The sequence below is a fragment of the Hypomesus nipponensis genome, chromosome 9, assembly GCF_054491055.1.
Source record: "Hypomesus nipponensis isolate SF chromosome 9, ASM5449105v1, whole genome shotgun sequence".
In the NCBI taxonomy this organism is placed as follows: Eukaryota; Metazoa; Chordata; class Actinopteri; order Osmeriformes; family Osmeridae; genus Hypomesus; species Hypomesus nipponensis.
In genome coordinates, this window is record NC_140369.1 from 23,896,718 (window position 1) to 23,918,830 (window position 22,113).

At 39.4% G+C, this 22,113-nt stretch overlaps 2 pseudogenes; one reads left to right on the forward strand and one right to left on the reverse strand.

Moving 5' to 3' along the window:
• The first annotated feature begins 10,472 nt into the window (after positions 1 to 10,472).
• LOC146273581 (uncharacterized) lies at positions 10,473 to 14,009 on the forward strand (annotated as a pseudogene).
• A 289-nt stretch (positions 14,010 to 14,298) lies between these two features.
• LOC146273582 (uncharacterized) lies at positions 14,299 to 16,317 on the reverse strand (annotated as a pseudogene).
• Positions 16,318 to 22,113: the final 5,796 nt, after the last annotated feature.

Below are 22,113 nucleotides of genomic sequence, written 5' to 3' on the forward strand. Positions count from 1 at the left end.
AGGAGCAGGCGTAAGTTGGAAAATTGGACTAATATCCATGGTAATTATAATGTACAGTTTGATCGCACAATACGCACAACGATGGCAGTGCGTCTTGTTTATCGACAACATATGGAAAGGGAATGGCGAGAGAGTCATCCGTGATCGCACAAATCCCCTGGATATATATTCGGACAACAAGCTCATTGAGAGGTTTTGCTTTGGCAGGAATGACCAATTGAGCTAATCGAGGAGTTCTCTCATTTTCTCCAACATGCGACGGACAGAAACGCCGCGTTGTCCCCCGCCCCGCAGGTGCTGATTGCTCTCAGTTTTTTGCAAACGGGGCCTTCCAAAATACAATGGGAGACATGATAAATGTACAAAGAACGACTTCTTGTCGAACAATTAGAAGAGTGTCGTTGGCCCTCCACTGCAGCTTTAGGCAATATACCAACCTACCCACCCTAGAAGAAGCATCCAAAAAAAGCAGGACTTCTATTCGAAAGCTGGGATACCTGGTATTGTCAGATGCATTGACGGTACCCATGTTCGTATTCAGGCCCCCTCCTATCACGAATATTTGTATGTAAATAGAAAGGGCTACCATTGAATTAATGTACAAATAGTATGCAACTCAGACATGTCCATTATCGACCTTGTGGCAAAATGGCCTGGGTCAACACATGATGCTCGCATCCTCCGAGAGAGTGCCCTCCATCAGGAATTTGAGGCAGGGAGAGGGAATGGCATTCTCCTTGGGGATGGTGGATACCAGTGGCGGCTGCTGGTCTTTCAAACAGGAGAAGCTCATTTTTGGCCTACATCATAAACATTTTCAGTTCACTGGCTAGTTCACCCCTACGACACTAGCCTAGCCAAATTCAAATGAATGGGTCGTTATCCAGCTCTGCAGAAGCCTGTTAACGACCATTCCTTTTAATCAGGTGTGTTGGAGCAGGGAACACACACAATTATGTATCTTGTATCTTTAATCCTATCTGAACTGATTTCAAAATGTGTTACCTTTTTTAACCCTTTGAAAGACCCTTGCCACATGGCGGTCATTTGGAAAGAGTCCACCTGGAAGACTTTCCTCTCCAGTGTATGTCTGGTTATTGTTGCATGAATGAATGCATCAAAACCTTAGGGGATAATTGTGTGTTATGTAAAAAAAAAAATTTGCCAGAAAAAAACAACAAACAAAAAGACTGCATGTTTTTAAATGCCTGCACCTCACTCTCTAGCTCTATTCTGGGAGCCACATTTTCGAAGTCGCTGGCTAATATTTTAAATGGCCCCACTTTGCTCCACAGCACCCCTCTGAGCTTCCCAGCCCATATGTCAGCTATTACTGAGATCAGATGACAGAGTTGTTAACCAATACCTCATTTGTGATTCGATGCAGTATCCAGTTCCAAAATATCACCAAAGCATTAAATTGTCTTTGTATTGACATCTACAGTATACTTACATTCCTTTGTGGAGGCAGGTGCGGTCAAGGTGTTGGATGGTGCACCTTTGGAAGGAGACCTCAAGGGGATGTGCTGCTGGGTTTGAGGTGTGGAGGTCAACCATTTTGCAGGGATTCGCTCTTTTGGTTCCACATGTTGTTTTAAATGGTCAATGTTAATTCTTGACACAGTACAGTGGTTCCTTTTGCACGTTTCAAGTCTGCACTTTTCCCCTCGATGTTGCAGATGACATATGGGTCCAACCACTCAGCCTCTAGCTTCCCGCCTTACCGTTGCTCCTCCCGTATATTTTTTTCTCAACACTTTGTCTCCGACCATAAAGTTGTCGTTGTCCCCCTTAGCCAGTTTCCTTTTTTTTGTTGTTCATGTTTTCCACCACTTTTGCATAGACGTTGGGTAGGTTTTGGGTGAGGCTGCTCAAATCCTCATTCTTTTTAAGGGCAGCAATGTGGTCATCATTTATCTGTAACATTGGTATAGAAAATAAAACACATTATGGCATAGACACATACATACTGATAGTGCAGGAAGAGGCAATCATACCTGCCACTTGATGGGAATTTCAGAGGGGTAACGGGCCTCCCTTCCATACATTAGGTAGTATGGGCTGTATTTTGTGGTTAACTGCATTTTGGTTCGGAGGCCAAAAACAGTTGACCGGATGTATTTATCTCAGTCACTGGGGTGGTTCTGCACCATTTTTTTTTTTTTAACCCTTGAATTGAAAAAAGGAAATCAGTCATTCCCTATATGTTATCAGAATACATTTAGTGAAAAAACTATATATTTTTTACCCTTGAATGGTGCCATTGAGTTTTTCCACTAAGCCATTCGTTTGTGGGTGGTAGGGCGCACAGAGGCTTCTGGCTATCCCTAGCTTCTCTCACAAGTCATGGTTGATCTAGAATATTCATTAAGAGGATAATTTATTTTGAATACCATGGTGAATTTTCCATTGATGTGACCAAAAAGACAGTAATACTACTATGGACCTACTTACTTGACAAATTATTTGCCACGGTCAGTTAGGATTCTTTTAGGTGCACCATATTTATAAAATAAATCCAAAACGCATTCTGCAACCTCTTCAGCCATTTTCGTTTTCAGAGGATACACTTCGACCCACTTGGTGAAATAGTCCAACATCATGCAGATGTAAACATAGCCCTTCTCTGTGGACTTCAGCTTGCCCACTAAGTCAATCCCGACCAATTCAAAGGGCTCAGTCACCTTTAGAATACAAACCGAAGCTAAACACTAACAATACTTCCATTTAACATGTTAAATTGAATGTCTATGACCTCTATGGGTTTGTATTGTATCTTCTCCTTGATGGAGCTCTTCTTTTTCTGGCAGGCAACACACTGGGCAATCTAATAAAGTGAAAAAATGTGCAACACTTTCATATTGAATATGTAAATAATAAGCTCCCCATAAAAATGGAGCAATAAAACACTTACCCATTTTTGTATGTCTGCCTTCATACCAGGCCAGTTGTACCGCTGTAAAATGGCATCTAAGGTTTTGTCAATGCCACAGTGAGCTCCAATTGCACTGTTGTGAAACTCACTGCAAATGGTATTGGCTTCCTCCGGTGTAAGCACAACCTTTGACAAATGATGTCTCTGCTCATCCTGCCTGCGTCTGCACATGTAGTATAGTTGGCCATCTAGGAATTACATTGTCAACATTTGAAACTAGGAAATGCTTATTTTGCTTAATGTGTAGAAATGTTAAATGAAATAATACATGTCACTCGGTGTGTTCAAATTACTTAAAAATGGCTCATCTAGGTCACATGAAATATTAAATTAAAAAAGCTGTAAATACTGAAAAGGGAAACTATTATTTAACTGAACATCTAAACAAAAATCCTTGTTATTTAATTATATTAAGTATGAGTGAAAAAGTTGGAATATTCGCAATAATCCAAGAAATGATTCGAGAGCGAGAAAGAGCAACAGATCTGAATTATTATACACACTTGGTTGAGAAAAGATAGAAGTGACTTACCTATCAGTTGGTAACTCTGTGCCTGTCTTTTCAACACATACCGTTCTTTTTTTGTGAAATGTGGTGGAAAAATATTTTGCTTGTAGGCAAGCAATTCTTCCACCTTTTGGGGATCCTTCTTTCTTTCTTTCGTTCTTTCTTTGGTCTTTGGCAAAATAACCTATTTCTACTAACCAAGTGTCGCATTAGGTGCCACATTCCTTTTATACCGAATTTACGTTACGTTTTTGCTTGATTATTAATTTTCAATTAAAGGCGTAGTTACTGTAATACCTTTATTTAATCTTTTTTAAAATTTGATTTGTATTATTAAAATCTGACGATATTTGAAAGAAACTGCGAAATATGTTTGGAAGTGTTTTACTGTGATAATCGCCCGAGGTAACCAGTTGTCTCAGCTCACCTAAACCTAAAAGTGTCTTGGACACAGACGCGATTTGACGTGATGGCTATTACCCTAAATGACTTGTCTTACTCTAATATTCGTTGGCTCCATAGGACAAGCCACTGACCTATGCATATTTACCATTTTGCTCGACAGGGTTCGAATCCAGGTCGTTGCGATTTTTCTAAAAATGTATTTTCTTAATACGTAGTTGTGATGTAGTGCTCACTTCTACAGTCATGATCGCGTGGCTTGGAGGTCTCCAACAGTTGCTTCCCATTGTTTGTGGGTACAACATTACTAGTATTCCACTCATCCTGTGGCTCATGTGTACGCAATGTGTGTAGTTTCCTTTCACAGTACGATCATTACTGTATATTGGTCACAAAACGCACATTTGTTTTTGTCAAAATGCGTCAGTGGTGTCTGGCCGCATCCTTGGTAAAAAGCCTCGCTAAATATGTTTGGAAGTGCTTTAAGATCCGCCCGAGGTAACCAGTTGTCTTAGTTCACCTAGACCAAAAGGTGTCTTTGACACCGACACGCTGTGACGTCATTACTAATACCCTAAATGACTCATTTACTTTAGTCTTTGTTGGCTCTATAGGATAAGCCACCGACGAGCGCTGTGTTAACGTTTTTCTCAACAGGGATCGAATCCAGGTCGTTGCGATATTTTGTAATATATTTTGTTAAATGTGTTTCTTTATACGTCGGTAGCTAGCTTTAGTTAGCTTCCGGGCTAAGTTAGCTACCATGCTACTTGTTCGCCTTAAATTTTGAAGCCATTCTAAAGCGTTTGTCGCATAGTTTTTGTCTATTGAAAAATATTCAGTTGGAATGTTCACAATCTATGCGACTTACGCTGTGACTCGCATTCGAACAATTACATGTGCAATGCTACTCTTTAAAATCCAAGAAAAATGTGAGGTTATTTTTCATATATCAAACTTAAGTTAATTCAGTATATACACATTCTCAGAATGAGTGAAGAGAAACAGGCACCAGCAACTCAGTACATGTGATCATGGAGGTCAGCTAAACGTATCATCAAGACGATATCTGAGAGCAAGAAAGTCCACTTGAATGATACCAGTGACTTTAGGGATCAAATTCTACAGTCTGGTGGTCCATTGTATGCCAATGTTGATGACCTCAAGGAGGTAGAATTCGAAGATGACCAGGACTGCTTAGACAAAGACACCTTAGAAAATGACCTGGAAGACTTGTTGGGGGATGACCTGGAAGACTCCTTGGAGGACGACCTGGAGAAATTTGAACAGGAAGTCACCATGTGCAAATCACTCCCATCTGATCTGGCAATCTGGGCATCTCAGTTACAGATCAAACACAACGCTCTTGATAGCTTGTTAAACATTCTGAAAAGCTGTGGCCATACTGAACTGCCATCCTCCCAACATCCAGCCAACAACTATATAAACCGGAAAAACATGTATTGCTTTTTGTATAAAGTTGATCAATTGCATATCTTTAACATACTGCAAAACAACTTTTCATTGTTTGAAGATTATCTAGTTACAAATAAAATGAAACACTTATGGAATTGTTTTTGTTTTTACTGTTTATTACTTCTATGGTCTTTTACTATTTTACCGACAACACATTTTGAAATATTTACAGAATATCCTTATTCTTCTGAACCTGTGGCAGCTAATCAACATATACACTTTTACAATGGAAGAAAATGAAGTGAGCAGAATTGAATTCAAGTTATTGTTGATGTTGCCCTCCAACACATTTCAGATTTCTCATGTGGCCCCTTGTAAAAATGAATAGCCCACTGCTGGTTTACACCAATGCAATACCAATTTACTGTAATAGCTTTACTTGCCTCTTATAGGAGGATGTATACTGTTGTGGAGTTCTCTGAGGAAGGGCTGGTTGGGATTGTAGCCCAATCCTGGACTTTTAAAGACGATGGGGTACGTATACTTTAAATCTGTAAGAGTATCATGTCACAAATTCTTCCAAGTTGTGTATGACATCTATTTTTGGATTAAGTTTGTTCATTTTTTTTATTTATAAGTTTATTAAGTGTATTAGTTATTTCAGGAGACATACAGTTATTGGCCCCCGGCCCAACAAACCAAGAGGGCAAAAAATAATGAAATGCCCGATGTGGCATCGTGGATAGCCAGGAAAGTGCGGGTATTTGCAACTACAGGTACATGATAACAGGCAATGTACTCACAAACAAAACAGAACACTAGAATGTATATTCAAATCTCTGAAAACGTTCACGACTAAATGGTAGTCTTATGTTGATTCAACCTATTTGCTATTATCATTTTGTACGTAGATGACTTTGACAGAGCCTTGCGGTAGAGCAAAAAGGCGGAATACCATTCCACCCTTGAGACAGAGGACGAAGCTCCACCCAAAAGAATTGGCAAATGCCCGCACAAATTTGTGAACAGTAGTGGAGGTATGTCAGAACCACCGTGTGTTGTATTTTGTGGTACATAAGTGTGTAGCACTAAGACATCTATGTTATTAAGTAAGTTTGATTTAGTTTAATATACAAATTAAATAATGGGCCTGTGCAATAAAATGTGTCATCATTTGCGTTCTGTTTAGATGAGGAGCAGCCATGTGTAATGGAGAAGAGGCAAAAGATACATTTGTTATTTTACTACAAGACAGCTACAAAAAATAACACTAAGTTGCCAGCCGCTGTAATATAACATCATGTATTCTCTATGCAAGGTCCAAATGTCCATGCCATGGTGGGCAACCAAAAGACCCATAAAGGTTGGATCTTTTTTTAAATGTTTGTGTCAAAGACTGTACTAGCAAAAATGCCATAATTTCATCACAATTGTCACTCATCTTAAACTGTGCAGAGATAACCTTACCTACTCCACCACGGTGTATTCCACCACAACCACAACCATTAACATCCCATCGTAGGTTATTCAAGAATCTCAATCAACAGTAATTACAAAATTTAACACAGTTGTACTATCAATATGCTAATACTTTATACATAAACTACCTTCCACTTTCATTTCTCTATAGATTATCCTACCACCGTCACACGGCCTGGCGTGTCCCTGTTAAATAATGGTAAGTTGATGAATGACCGTATAATCGTATGAGCCATGGCAACCCTAAAGGCAATGTTTTGAAGCAAAAGCATGAACTTTTACGTCACCAGATGCCATACACCCAGGAGTTATTTCTGGAGTGGTGGAGGAGAACCCATTAAGGGGCCGAGAAAACACCTGGCAGCCCGGCAAGTTCAAATATAATTCTTTAAAATACTAAAGCTTTTCAATAGCATTGCCAACTCATTAAAATGCATACCTAAGTTGTTCTGATCGTGGTGGGAGGGAAATGTATTTGTCAAACACATGTTGTCATTCTAATGCTTTTATACCCCATTCAGCTGTACCATCCTGGGAAACCCAGTTTCAGAAAATTCAAGGTAACATTTGTTAAATATATAAATGTTACAGCTAATCTAGAAGAATCACAGTGTATGCCAGTCATGTAAAATCATTTTACATGTCCTTGAGTAGACACGTTACAGGTGATCTTGCTAAAAATGGAGACCCTGGAGGAGAACCAGAGGGAGGCTCTCCTCTTCAGGACAGCACAGGGCGGACAGGACTGTGCTCGACCTTGGGGTGTCCCAAACTTTGGCCGAACTCCAAGACCTTGAGGGGGGGGGGGGTGGGGTGGGGGGGACATTTCCGACAAAAAAACTGAACAAGTGAACAGTGTTACGCCCACAGAATGGGTTAATTCGATGGTGTGTCAGAAAGCCAAATGGAGACATGCGTGTGAGCATTGATCCTAAAGATCTCAACAATGACATAAAGAGGGAACATTGTCAGATCCTAACTAGAAACAAGATCACCAGCAAGATGGCGGGTGCAAAATACTTAACTAAACTAGACGCCTCTCAAGGCTTTTGGCAGTTGAAACTGCATAAAGAAAGCACAAAGTATTGCACATTCAACACACCCCACGACCGGTACTGCTTCCAAAGGTTGCCTTTTGGAATATGCTCTGCCCCTGAAGTGTTCCACCGGGCCATGGAGGACAGGGCCATGATTGATGGAGCACATCATTGAAGGCTTTGAAGGCGTACGTGGTATGTAGATGATGTTATTTTGTGGGTTGCCACATGGGAACAGCACAAAGAAAGGCTTAACAGTTTCCAGCAGTATGGACTGAAGTTGAACAAAGCAAAGTGTCGGTTTGGCGTGAGGGAGGTCACCTTTCTTGGAGACAAGTTGTCCGAAGTGGGTGTTGAACCAGACAAGAGCAAGGTGCTGGAAATGCCCAGGCCTGGAGATAACAAAAAAAATACGTTTAGAGCATTAGGGATGATCAATTTCACTGGAAAATGTATTCCCAACCTATCTTCTAAGACAGTTAATCTTGGAGAACTGTTAAAAAACGGGTGCGAGTTGAAGTGGACTGCTGATCATGAACAGGAGTGGGCAAGTCTTAAAATCACACTCACTACAGAGCCCTTATTGACGCTCTTCGATCCCTCCAAACAGATCAAAATATCCACCGACTCATCGAAAGACGGCATAGGAGCTGTATTCCTACAGGCTGCTGGGAAAGACTAGAAGATCCGTGGCCATTGGTTTTCCTATTTTGCAACCTGTGTTGAGAAACGCAAAATAGGGCCGTAATATAGTTTTGTCATTTGAGTAACTCAAACACACATTTAAGTATAACGGCTTGTTTTTGGTTGTATCGTAAAAAAAAAAATGAAATAACCATATAACACAAATGGCATAACGAGCCATTAATCTTTATTTTGATTGTTCCATATCCTTTATGCTGGTATCTGCAAAAAATGAAGAATAGCCTCGTAATATCGTTTTGTCTATTTTGGATGTCAGAACCAGATAATAGGGAAAGGCTTGTTTTCCGTTGTTTTGTTTCATTTTGGAATTACGGAATAACCATACAACACAAACGGTATAACAAGACATTTACTCATTTGTTTGATCGGCCGTATTATGCATACTTACACTAGTGAAACAGAGAGAGGGGAGAGAGATGTGCAACAATTGCAGAGGGCAGCAACGACTAGCTTCTTTTTTTTTTTTTTACCTGTGATCTGTAGCGTAGCAGCAGGTTCTTAAGGACAAAACACACACACCAAGCTGGATGCACATGTTGTGAGTGTGGTAGTTGCTACTTTGTTAATAAATCTTTGATTAACCCGAATTTCTTTAATATATATTAGAAACATTCAAAGACGGGGCTCCAGTGTGTGTTCAAGCAAGGCCAAAAGTCCCATACGGTAGGTTATCATTTGAAAAGGACAATAACACCTGTGCAAAAGACCCTCCCCCCCCCCCCACCTACATTATCGCTTTCAGGGCTGTTGTACTTTTTAATGAAGTGCATAAAAGGACATAAAGCTAGAACATTTAAAATTGTTTCTTGATGCCACTTTTTATAGGCCTAAACACGTAGGGCTTAGTAGCCTACGATCACAGTTAAGTTGCTGTACCTCAACAGCGAAAACGGAGATTGCCAAAGTAGCCAGATGTCACTGATGACATTTTTTGTGGATGGTAAAAAGTCAACATTTGTTTTAGTCAAGACCACCAAAACCGAGAACAAGTCTCGACCAAGACAAGAGTGTATCGAGACCGAGTCAAGGGCGAGGCCAAGATCAAGGCTAATTTTTACAGTTGTGAAATGTTATTTCACTACATTTTGTAAAATAAATCATTTAATACTGCTAACATTTCCTCAAAGTGTCTATATTTTCATTTTTATTGTATTTAATATAAAGGGGGGGGCTGAGGGGGGCACTGCTCCCCAGATGTTCCTTGTGTGCGCCCAAAATGAAGGAAAACATCTCTGATTTGGTTTCTTTTGTTTGTTGGTTTTTTCACCACTGTAGTTTTTACAATTAGTCTACTGTTCTGACAATCATAAAAATGTATTGTTAATGTCTACTAAATGCTGATTGGTTAGTTGGGTGGTAGGGCCTATAAAATTCGAGGACAGCAGCGAGAGGTGCCCTGTAAAGGTTCTGGGCTGCGTTTCCCGAAAGCATCATAAAGCGTCATAATAAAGCTCTTAGAAATGATCGTAGATTAACGAGAGCTCCTGATAAGTCGTAGATCGCTAAGTGCATTTTAAGCAAAGAGACAGTGGAAACACCAGTAGGCCGACCCTAAAATAAGGCTACATGGATGCAAAATGAAAAAAAGACAACTCATATTTGTATTATTATTTTCTATTGTTTTTACAGAAGTTAAACTGAAACTGGGATATTTTTCAATAAACTAGATTACACAAGCCTTTAATCAAATGGTGTGCGAAATGCTTAAAAAAAATCCATCACACTGACTGTAAATTCATAACACCTGCTAGGCTATGTGCAAATCAACTATTTTCAACCACCCAAGATATACATTTAAAACAATCATAATAATGATGATTTAGTAGGCCTAAATGTAGCCTACAACGTTTTCTACCAACAGTAAATAATAATTATTGCGTACCGCAATTACTCAATTATTTTGGTTAAAGTTAATTTAACAATATTTGAGACAGAAGAATCACATTTCCGCATCTGGGAAACGTCTTGTACGAGGGTTCTCCTTATGAGCATGTTCGGGAAACGCGCGTAAGAAATAACGATAGATTGTTAATTTGCTCGTAGAGAACCCTCGTAACGATCCGTCGTTGTCGGGAAACGCAGCAGTTGACAGCCTCTTGTCACATCTGGTGGTTAGCTAGCTAAATTGTGTTTTGAGTCTTTGTGCGAAGCACAGAGACTTGAGTTTTGGCATTTTATAATTTCAGTTTTTAAAATAATTTGTCACATCTGGCTAACGCACACAGCTACTCAACGGTGCGGCTAAGCACGCGCCTTGCACTACTGTTGGTAGAGAAACCACAGAAGTGAGAAGCAACAAACTTGGTCTATTGTAAGAGCTAAATGGGCTAGACGGTTAAGGGTCGGGACTAGGCATAGGCTATCTTTCGTACTTCAATAAAGCGATCTATTGTTCGCAATTGATTCTGCATTGCATTGCTCTGTTCACCTTTCCCCTATCATGTAACCTACAGCGTATGCTCTGCTACACTACTACGCACGGTCATGTTGACTGCACGGGATTTCCTGAGTTTGATGGTTATTCAGCAACTTTCATTGTCTGTAAGGTTGATAGCGGTCTCGAGTGCCTCCCTTAATCTGTTGTAGTGATAGACCTGTTCCTGCAGTTGTCGTCTTAACCGGTCTCAAAATTCCAAGTCTTGTTTGTCCGAGGAATGCAAAGTCAACAAACAAAAAACTGTTTCAGGTGTAACACACAGAATTATGTAGCTGTAAATGACGCTGAATGTATGTCGGGTGATCTGTCCTTTCCATGTAACAGTCACTGCTCTGGTCAACAGCTGGACCAGGTCACATATTTTGACGGTCACATAATTGTTAAATTGATCCTCACCTCTAGCCTGGCTGCCAGCCCAATTTAGCCCCACCCACAAACAAATTTGGTCGGGAAGTTGGGTCTGAGGTTGCTAGATTCGGGAAAAAGTATTGTCAAGGCGGGCTTTATAAGATAATGGACAGTAGTGATGTGTCGTTCATGAACAATTCGTTCATTTTGAACAAATCCTTATAAGGACTCGGGAGTAACGAGTCCTCTCAACGAGTGATTCGTTCATTTACCGACTCGGTCTTTCTACGAGTCTTTGAATAATTTTTTACGTAGGCTCTGTCTCTAGAGGAAACGAACAATTTGTTAATTTCCCAACTCGGTCTTTCTACGAGTCTTTGGATCCTTTTTTCACGTGGCCCGCATTGTATTTTTTAGTAGAGGAAACAGTTTCCTTATTCTGTAACTCCAAGAGCCTCTGTGGTAAAAACATTCCAAAGGTGATCAAATAAACCTTTCACTTCTTAAATGCAACTACTGTTTGTATCACATCAATTGACACATCAACCCAATGTAATAGTATGTTATACAATTAACCGTGTGTTCAATATGGCAACGACGGTACAAGCTTTCTGATTGGCTAATGGGTAGTAATGCCAGACGCGTACTGCCCTCCTCAGCGGTCAATACGCCTCCTTATTGCCCTCTGACGTCATCTTCAAAATGGGCGATATCGACGAGTCAGCTGCTGAGTTTTACTCTCCAGACGATGCTGAAAAGATTTGTCATCGAAAGTGAGGATGGAGACTAGACTCTTTGCATCACTTGTGTCGTTATTTTGTGTTGAAATTAAGGCAATTTTAGCAGAACCATGTTGTCCACTTTCTATTAAAAGTAATGAGTTACTAGGCAACACATGAAACACAGCGTGAGAAGACTTGAGAGCTAGCTACAATTAGCCTAGAGGTAGCCTACCATATATTTTTGTTTACAAAATGAAAAGAAGCTAAAAATGCCATATAATAAACTACTTACTAACCTCGACTGTTTGGTCATGCCGGCAAATATCAAACCTCGGTTTTGCCGTATCGTATGCCGATACATTCCAGCCTCAGTTTGATATTTCCGGGCATGACCTCACTCTCGGTTAGTAAGTAGTTAATATTTTGTAATGCTAGACATAACTACAAGAAGTTAGATTTACAACATTTATTCACAAATGTGACTTGAGCCTTTTTGACACCAAAAATACATCTGCAAAATAATGTGCTTTCAATGTCATGGCTACATTATGTCAGAAGTATATCTGCATAATCTACCTGGATGCACTGGCTGTATTAAAGTAATAAGGCATTAAGACAATAAATGAGTAAAACATTCTTTCATACCAAATTTTTTGAAACATCTTCATCGCTGAACTTGTTGATGGCAAGTTGGAGACGAGCAAAGCGTTAACAGTGCGTTATTTTGAATTTGAGGCATCTGTTACGGGCATCCTAAGTAAAGTCAATGAAGCCTTTGAACAAGAAGACATGCTCATCCTCACTGACAGCCAGGGAAAGAAAATACTGGACTCCGAAGGAACCAATGGTATAGTTAAACACTATTTATTGTTCATATGATAGCCTCAGGAATACCACATATAAAATCCAGAATACTTTTAGTGTATGCTTCAAAGCCCAGTGGGTTCTTGAAACCTTTAGCATTCAACATTGTCACCCTTAGAAAACCATCCTATTTCCCAAGACCTGTAACACCATATGCATAACTGGGCGACTATTTTCTATTCAGGAACAACGTTTTGGAAGCAAAATGCTAGGAAAATATTTGCTGTGCAGGAAGATGACTTCCTGAAGTTACAAGCAAGTAAAAAGAGGAAATCAAGGTACTTGATTTGTATTTTTTGCACAACATCATTATGGTTGCCTATTTGTATGTATGTTATCCTAAATTTATTAGTGAGGACTAAGTAACTGCTCTGTAAGATATGTTGCAAATATAGGCCCCAGTACCAATAGTCACATATCTATAGAGAATCTCATACACAACATTGACTGATTCATAATCTTCATTTTGGTGTAGATGTTCTGTCCAGTTTTTAAGATTTTGTCCATAGCCAGGTCACGCACGAGAGTTGGGGTCGCTAAGATTCCATTCTTTCATGGACTTTGTTATATTTATGTATGAATATTGTTGAGAACAAGTAGGTCATAAAGGGCTTGTTGTATATTTTGCTTGTTATTCAGTCGACTACAAGATACTGGCCTTGATGAAGCTATCGATAGAGTGGAGGAGGTGATCCTGGCAGCCCAGGGACTGCACAAGGTGCAATGAAGCAGCTGGTGGAGTTTGCTAATTCCAACCGCAGAACAACCTTGTCCCTGACAGAGGTCCAAGCAACAGCTGTTAGAGATGTCTTTGCCTGTGTTGTCTGCCAAAGTACGTTTTGTAATATAATTTTCTTCAAAAACCTGTATTATCCATAACTCGAGTTGTTCAAAATGCATAAATGTTGTAATGTCTTATTTAAACACTGTCATTTTTAATACTGTTTTCCGAATTCAATTTGCAGATCCAGTGGTTGAGCCCATGGTGTCGTCATGCTGCCAAAGCATTATTGGCTGCAGGAGCTGCATTGAGGAGTGGCAGAAAAATTCTACCTTTTGCCCAAAATGTCGAGTTGATGATTTTGGTTACAACATACAAAAACTCACTGGACTCTCTAATGCATTGGCTGCACTGGGAAACATACTCCAGGAGTAACATTGTACAGTATGCAAGCATGCAGGCTTGCATAGTTGTAAGTTTAATTGTTCTGGTTTTCCATTAACAAGTCTACAGTTCAAGCACAGACTTTGAAGTGCATAGTTGAGATTCAAACAAAACATTTGTAACCAGATTTCAATACTGTGAAAGCTAAGCTTAAATTTGCACTTTTATGTATATATTTTTGTAAAGTTTTATTTAACATTTAATTTTAAAATGTCTGACAATACTGGTGTCAAAGTGTAATGTGTTTGTATGCCAGATTACTCAACTGACAATTTGGGGGCACAGTGGCAGCTACATAATACTTTTAGATCAATATTTATGCCTAGATTTCCTTAACAGCAAAACCACATAGCAGAACTATGTGGCAAAAAAGTGTGTGCTTTTTTGCCACATAGTTCTGCTATGTGGTTTTGCACAGCATTTCCGTTACTTTTTCAGACATATCTTTGGGTTACATTTATGAGGTACAACAACGCATCTTGGAAAGGAGTATAGTCATTGTTTACCACATGATTAAAAAGAAGAGAGATGTCAGGGTAGTTCTCTGCAAAGTCCTGTTCTGCACAACATCTATCGTCCTCGGATAAAAAGGGATCAGTTCCAAAAACTGACACCCAAGTCAGCGTGGATCTTAACTCTTGCTCATACATGTTTGCCACAACAGAGGCACTGGGCAGCTGCTCCTTAGAAATTGTAGCTGGGCAGCCACCTGCTGCAAGTTCATTGGGTATTCCACGGCCTAAAAACAGGAAACATGGTAACAAATAACTAACAAACCGTTAAGGTTGTGTGTGACTGGACTGTAAAACATGACCACCGCTTCTGAAATGTTTTGGATATTAGGCCTAAGTTTAGCATACCTGGGATCCTGTGTGCATTCCATGATTGCACCACTCTGCCTAGTCCAATTTGACTTAATTGACATGTTAAGTTTGAGATGCAGAATTTAGTCAAATTGTCCTCCATGTTTGACTTCTTGGTCCAGCAGGTGTACCGAGGCTTGTTTCAACGGGTAGTTCACTCGATTGTTCACCTCAGGCCACATCCTTTCCACTCTAAGATTCTGTTGACGTCAAAACATGTAGTTGTAGATTAAAGAGCATTGGGTTTCTTAAGCAAGGAAAATGAATTCTCATTTAAAATGTTTTCAATCAGTCTGTCGTTCTTCCGTTTAATTATAGTTTTACAAAACACTTGCCCTTGTTGATGTTGTTTGGAGGTATGGTGGCCTGCTGAGGTTGTGTCTGTGTCTTGACAGCTTCTCTTGCATGTATAGGCACATGTAAAACTCCCTGCCATGGTCGACTCTGACTTGGTCTCAGATCCCATGGTTGACCACTGTAGATCTGAAGTAAAGTAATGTGTACATCTGCACAAAGCTGCACTGAACTTAACTGAGCCAATAAGAAAAAGGAATTACATTCACTGAAAAGACAATATAGCACAGCCAAGATTATGCCAATAACCTTGGTTTAAAATGTACTCACCTGTAAACTTCATCATAAATCACAAGGTTGTTTATTACTGGCATGGTGGCATTGGCAACAATTTTGCTGCTGTAGCCATCAACTGTCAAAACGTGTCACACCGAACATCCCAAGCTTCTCATTTTGATCCAGATGTTTGTGGACCATATATTCAGCATGACAAGGGACTGGATATAGATTACGAGCACCCTGAGGAAAATATAAATATTATAACAATATGTCACATTAGCTCACAATAGTTCATGGGCTGGTTATAACATTCTAGTTGTTCAAGTTCAACTCAAGTTCATCTCCTAAATATATTTAAGCTATTCCTTAAGGTGATGTAGCCTACATCAAGATGGTTATATATTTGTATTAGCCTGAATAACAATAAAATGAAATCTTAGCAGAATAGTTAGTTACCTGACGTCGGAATTCATGGTATAGCTGATGAATCTCTCTTAGGATTTTTCCAACTCGACATTCTCATGCATGCACTCCCATTGAAGATTAATAGCCAGTCATGAATTTGCGGCCATAAGTTGGGCCCGTCTGTTTGAAAAGTACAGCCATTTACTACAACGTTTGAAAGATTGGCAGGATATAAAATGTAAAAACCTGAATTAAAACGTAGCCGACCTCGTATATTGATCAAATCGTTTTTGTTTAAGGCCGTGGTGAGCACAGAACCTTCTAACACTAATTTCAGAGCATCAATGGATTCCCATCTGCTGCAGAGTTTTGGAAATCTCATTATGCGTCTTCCCAGTTAGAAATAAATCCATAATTACATCAAAGTAACGTTCCAGTGCGGCCATGGTGTCGACACCGTACCACTGTTAAGGCCCTTGCACACTGAGTCCGAAATTCGTATCCAAAATGTTTGCACGTAAAATACCAATACCAAAATAAAAAAACAACCTCACGTTAAGTCAATCGCTCGCATACTGCCTCCGAAACTTTCATCCGTCAAAAAAAAGTTCGGATTGGGTTCGATTTTCTGCGTTTTTCGCATCCGTAGCCAGCATTTTGTTAGGTTTTTGGCAATTCAGAGCCACCCTAAAAGCTAACGACAAAATCCATTTGGCGTCTGACAAGTTCATACACTTGGTCTCGCAGCACAGAGCACTGTATGAAAAGTGTGGATTGTAAAGACAAAGGGTGTACGAAGGTTTATATAGTCTTGTGTTCAAGTTAGCTTAACAATAGCTTGTTGCTAATGATATTCATTAATTCATTGTCAAAAGTGATAACGTCGTCCCAACCAGTGTACGGGTGTATTCAAAACCAGGGTGTATTCAAAACCGGCAACAAAACCGTCCGCACTGCTTGACGAATCCATTGAGTATTTTTTCTGTTTTTTCCCGCAAACGTTTAATAATTACGCATCGGACTCTTTACTCACAGTGTCGGACGCATCGGACTATAATAATTTTCGTTTTTGGTTTCTCAATTGAATAATGGAAAAACTAATAGTTTTTGGTTTATCAATTGAAAAATGAAAGAACGAATGATACACAGATTTTCTCCAATATTCCAGATAGGCCACGCAGCTGAATATCACTGCCTGGAGGGTGGTTAGCCCTACATGTCAGGCACTGGCGGGTATTCCAGGTAACGGGTTTAACAAACTCTGAGATTAACCCTGAACTCTTAGTTGAGTTACTCTTAACATGGTAAACTCCGAAAATTCGGTTCCAGAAAAGCTGATATGAATTTGTTAACTCAACTCGTAGTACGGCAACTCTGAGTTCAGCGCGTGCATGAATATTACCAAAAGCCAACATCTATGGAGCTCCGATACTAGGATTCACCATGGCAACCGACGACAAAAAATGTCATATTTCACCACACTTTAGATATAAGTTTTATTTCGTATTCATGGTCAATCTGAGCACATATTCCGGAAAAAAGCAACACGGCTGTAGCAGCGAATAGCCTATAGCTACAATTGAGACAATTGCTGCCGAGTCATTTCCTATTTGAATGCAATAGCCAGTCCATACGTTGAACATTTAATAGCATGTTCAATGTTATATTAGGCTACATATAAAAACATACTACGAACAGGTAATGCATATTTTGCTTATAGGCTACGCTTGTGATTGCAGCCTCGACGTCACCCTGGTTTTAAACATATTCGACATGATGTTTAAATATCAATTGGTGCTTATTTCAACTTGTAGAAGCAGTTTCCCTCAACATAATGCTTTTTATCAAAGGATTATGATGATGATTACGTAAAATAACGAAGAGACATTAATGACTGCTGCCGCAGAAATGGATGCAGAGAATTACTATGTATGGTAGCTACTGGTAGTTCTCTCTCCATGTACATTTATTTACAAACTTGTGTGGAATTGTCAGTTACACTGACATTATGAGAATAATGAATATAAAAACGATTTGCACATTCTGACAACAGTGCATGCTGTATACAGTGAGATGTTCATTTAATGGCAGGTGAATGTTGCATGTGGAACAGTGAAATTTAGCTAATGTAATCTCATGTATACCCAGTTACAAGTAAATGAGTTGTACAAATTGCACCTCGTGAAGAAAGTGCCAAAAACTGACCAAGAGATGGTGTAGGCCTACTTAAGGTGGAAGAATAAAGGCTAATCTCCAAAAAGATTTACTGGAACACCAGTTACGGAAGGATGCATGGTCACATGTGATGTTAATTGTGGGAACAATAACCTACATTAATATCAATTGTTGAATTTGCTGAATTTCTATTTTGACCAACATATAACATGTACATAGGGCAGAAGAATAAAGGCTGATCTTGTAAGGCTATCCACCTGCCCCCACCTCTCTTATGGTAAAATATGGAGTTACTGGATGGAGTCTCAACTTGATGGCTCTCACATCTTTGTAACTTACTGTAGCATTGTTAGACATGTTGATAAGTAAGGGTCAAGATTCTGGTATGATTGTAGTTGTTCTTGGGATGGAATTGTGAAGCATTGTTCTGTGGATTCTTGATCTCCTGAGACCTTCTCCTCAGCTCAGGCTTGTCCTAGGCCTACTCCTTCTTCCTCACCTCATGCTTTCTATCTCTGGTTTACAATAATCATGGAAGAGTAGGCATGAGTTAACTTCATTGATTGCATTCATTTGCAATATGATAAAATTATTATATTTTTTTACCTTAATTTGACCATTCTTGCTCTGATGTAACCCAAAGAGTCAAATAACTGTAATTCCATTGGTATTAGCATTATTTGGTTAATGTTAATAGGCCTACACTGTTCAGTTTCCCATCTTCCTTCAAACCATAGGGGAATTAGTTTTGGTTGTTTGGCCAATATATTGACCCCCCAACAATGTTGAAATGGGCTAGATTTGCTGAAACAACAGTTACAGGACGGTAGCCTACATCATGTAAATTGTAAGAATCATATGAATCATGTAAATTGTAGGAACAATAGCCGATAGAAGTAGGTTACTCATTGTTAGATTTATATTTGTAGGCAATAAAGAAGACCAAATACAATTTCAATTATTTGTATTTATTTCAATGCCAAAAGCCATTTGGTCAATTCTGAGTGCAAATCCACGGCGAGTAACACTATCGATGAAGACCCAAGGGCTGAGACTGTTGCTAAAATAAATTACAGATTGTGACAGGAAACGGTAACGTTAACTTAGGTATTCATCAGGGAATTAAAGTACATCAAACCGCAGTCTTAAAATCGTCTCCCGGCGTATAACTAAGCAAATTAAATTTTAAGGAGTAAGTTACCATGGAAACTTACCAAAAGGTTTCGTTACCTCTCTTTCTGGAACGTGGAACTCGGAGTATGCCTCTTTTCAGGGTTAAACAACTCAAAGTTTTCACTAAACCCCGCTACTTGGAATACCCCCCTGGTCTGCTGTGGCTAACCACACAGTTTACACCCCACCAAAGTGTTGCAGCAACTACTACTACTTTGCGTAATGTTCAAATCCTTATTGTAATTTAGCCCATCAAACAATTGAATATAGGCCTACCCTGGCAGACAAGGCACTTGAAAGCCTCCATTGACAATCTGTTGGTTGTCTCACGCAAGCCCACCAGCACAGAGTCCAGGTTCTGGGATGCCAAGATCACCTCCTCAATTTTTTCTTGAATACCATCCAGGCTGTCCTCTCTGCAGCTACTGAATAAAAATTACATAAGATATAATTACTATAATTATATAAATTAAAAGGATTCACAACAAGCTTTGCGACATTGAAACGTATTCAAACGTGGTAGACTACTTTTATGCTCCACCTATAACACAGTCCTAAATAACATTACCGTATTTTCCGGACTATAAAGCAAACTTAAAAGCCTTTAATTTTCTCAAAAAACGACAGTGCGCCTTATAAAGGTTGTGATAGAGATCACAACAAAGCACTGACACTGAAGTATATCCCGAACATTGTCGAGGAAAATGTCAAATTTTTGCCGTGTTTCAGGTTGTACCAATAGGACAGATCGAGAAAAACATTTGGTATAGTATTGACTTCCAAAAGTTATTAAAAACCAGGGAGAGGAATGCCAGAGATTATCTGAGTAAAGGAGGCGCTTGTGGTTGGCAAAGCTCAACCAAGATCTACGAGGGAAAAATCTGGACAACATCCGTATTTGTTCGGCACATTTCTTGTCAGGTATTGTGAAATGTTTATTTCAGCGGCTCATAACAAATGTTATATTGTAATGTAAAATGACTAAATGTAAATGTAATGATAATATTTGTAATAGTAAATAGTAAAACATTTACTGCTTTTATTGTTTTTACTGTACGCATTTTACTGTAAAGCTGACATTGACATAATATAATTAATATCAAACTACTGCATGTGTATGGGTTTGGCGAGAAAAGTAGTTAACAATATCGGGATATCCAACTGAAGGCAGAATCACCGGGTCATCACAAATCCAAGTAGAGGGAGCAAAGTTAACTGGTAGGGATCTGCACAGCCAATAAATCCCAATTTCTCAAAATATCGACCCTTTTCTTGTGGTCCAAGTCCTTCCCTATATGCCTTTTGTTCTTGGACACGTTTTGATGACTATTTCGGTCGTTTAGACATGGCTACAGTTGTACCAAAGAGGACAGAATATACTTTCTTTGGTTGTACTCCGTTCAGTTGTTTACACCCAGTGCCTCCAATATGGCCGCATATCCGGGTTACCGCCTAGAACGTGACGTCGTTGAAAACCAGAGGTGTCAAGTAACGAAGTACAAATACTTCTGAGTTAAGGGGGCCAACTCCAGTTTGGAGTTCTATTTAAATTCCATTAAAGTTTGAGAAAAACATGCTCTTCGAGTTTGTGGTCTTCGACACCATTATTGTAGCCTGACGTTGTCATACTCATACTTCTAGTCAGAATATGAGTCTGAAAACTCTCCGTTGGGCTGTGACTACGAGGCGTGTTTCAACCGAACTCAAGTGCCTCTTCGCTCAATTGGATAGACCTACAACCAATCAGAGCAACGTAATATGTTGTTTGTTGAAAACTATTTCGTGACGCTGTTGATTACGTTACTGTTGATCATCTGTCCTTCATCGTATAAAGCCCGCCCTGGCACTTTCATTGGTCCGTCCCGATCCTGGTTTTATGTAGTTGTTCCCAATACGAGACCATCCAGACCCAACTTCCCGACCAAATTTTTAGTGGGCGGGGAGAAGTTGGGCTGACAGCCAGGCTACCATTGTTATATGTTTGTATTACTTTTTTTTTACCATGTCTTGGGCTCCATGTAGCACTAATCAGCTTTCAATTAAGCTTCTATTTCTTACAGTCATGTCAACTATGAGGTCCAACTAGTTTAGCTTTAGATGGTAAAAAGTTTTTTTAATTAAGGTTACTTTTTACTTTTATACCTTTAAGTACATTTTAGAGCCTGTACTTTTTTACTTTTACTTGAGTAAAGAGGTTGATACTTTTACTTTTACCAGAGTATTTTTAAACTCAAGTATCAATACTTCTACTTGAGTAACGAACATGTTTACTTTTGACACCACTGGTGAAAACCCTCTAATGCGGAACGCCTCATATATGGATTAATTCTGGTTGTGCTTACTGATCTCGAAGTGATTTTGTGTGGTACACAAAATGTTTGTGCTCTGTCAAAATGTTTTTGTAAGACTTTGGTAAACGACAAAGCCGCACTGCTTGCAGCATTACCGGCTACCGTAGTCAGGAGTGTCGCAGAGTAATACATACTGTGCTTCACCATAATATTACAGTGTGTGTGAATAAGGACCCCAAAATTGTATATTACGTGTTATGTATTTTCGTGTTATAACTGAACAAGGTATTGTGAATATGCTCATTAACGTTTGACCAATGTTGGGAGTTATTGTGAACACGTTTAAAGTTTGACTGACTGACTTATCTGATTGTTTCGTTTCGCTTATTGCGCCTCACAGTTCGGTGCACATTTATACATGAAAAAAAGATAGAAAATAGTCCATTCATTGACAGTGCGCCTTATAATCCAGTGCGCCCTATAGTGTGGAAAATACGTTACTTGATACATTGATTTATTGAAGAACTCCACTGAAAGTGTTAAGCTTAAACTTTGTGTCTACAACCTGGAACGCCTCCTCTTTCCCTGGTTCAAGTTGGTGTAGACAAGGACACA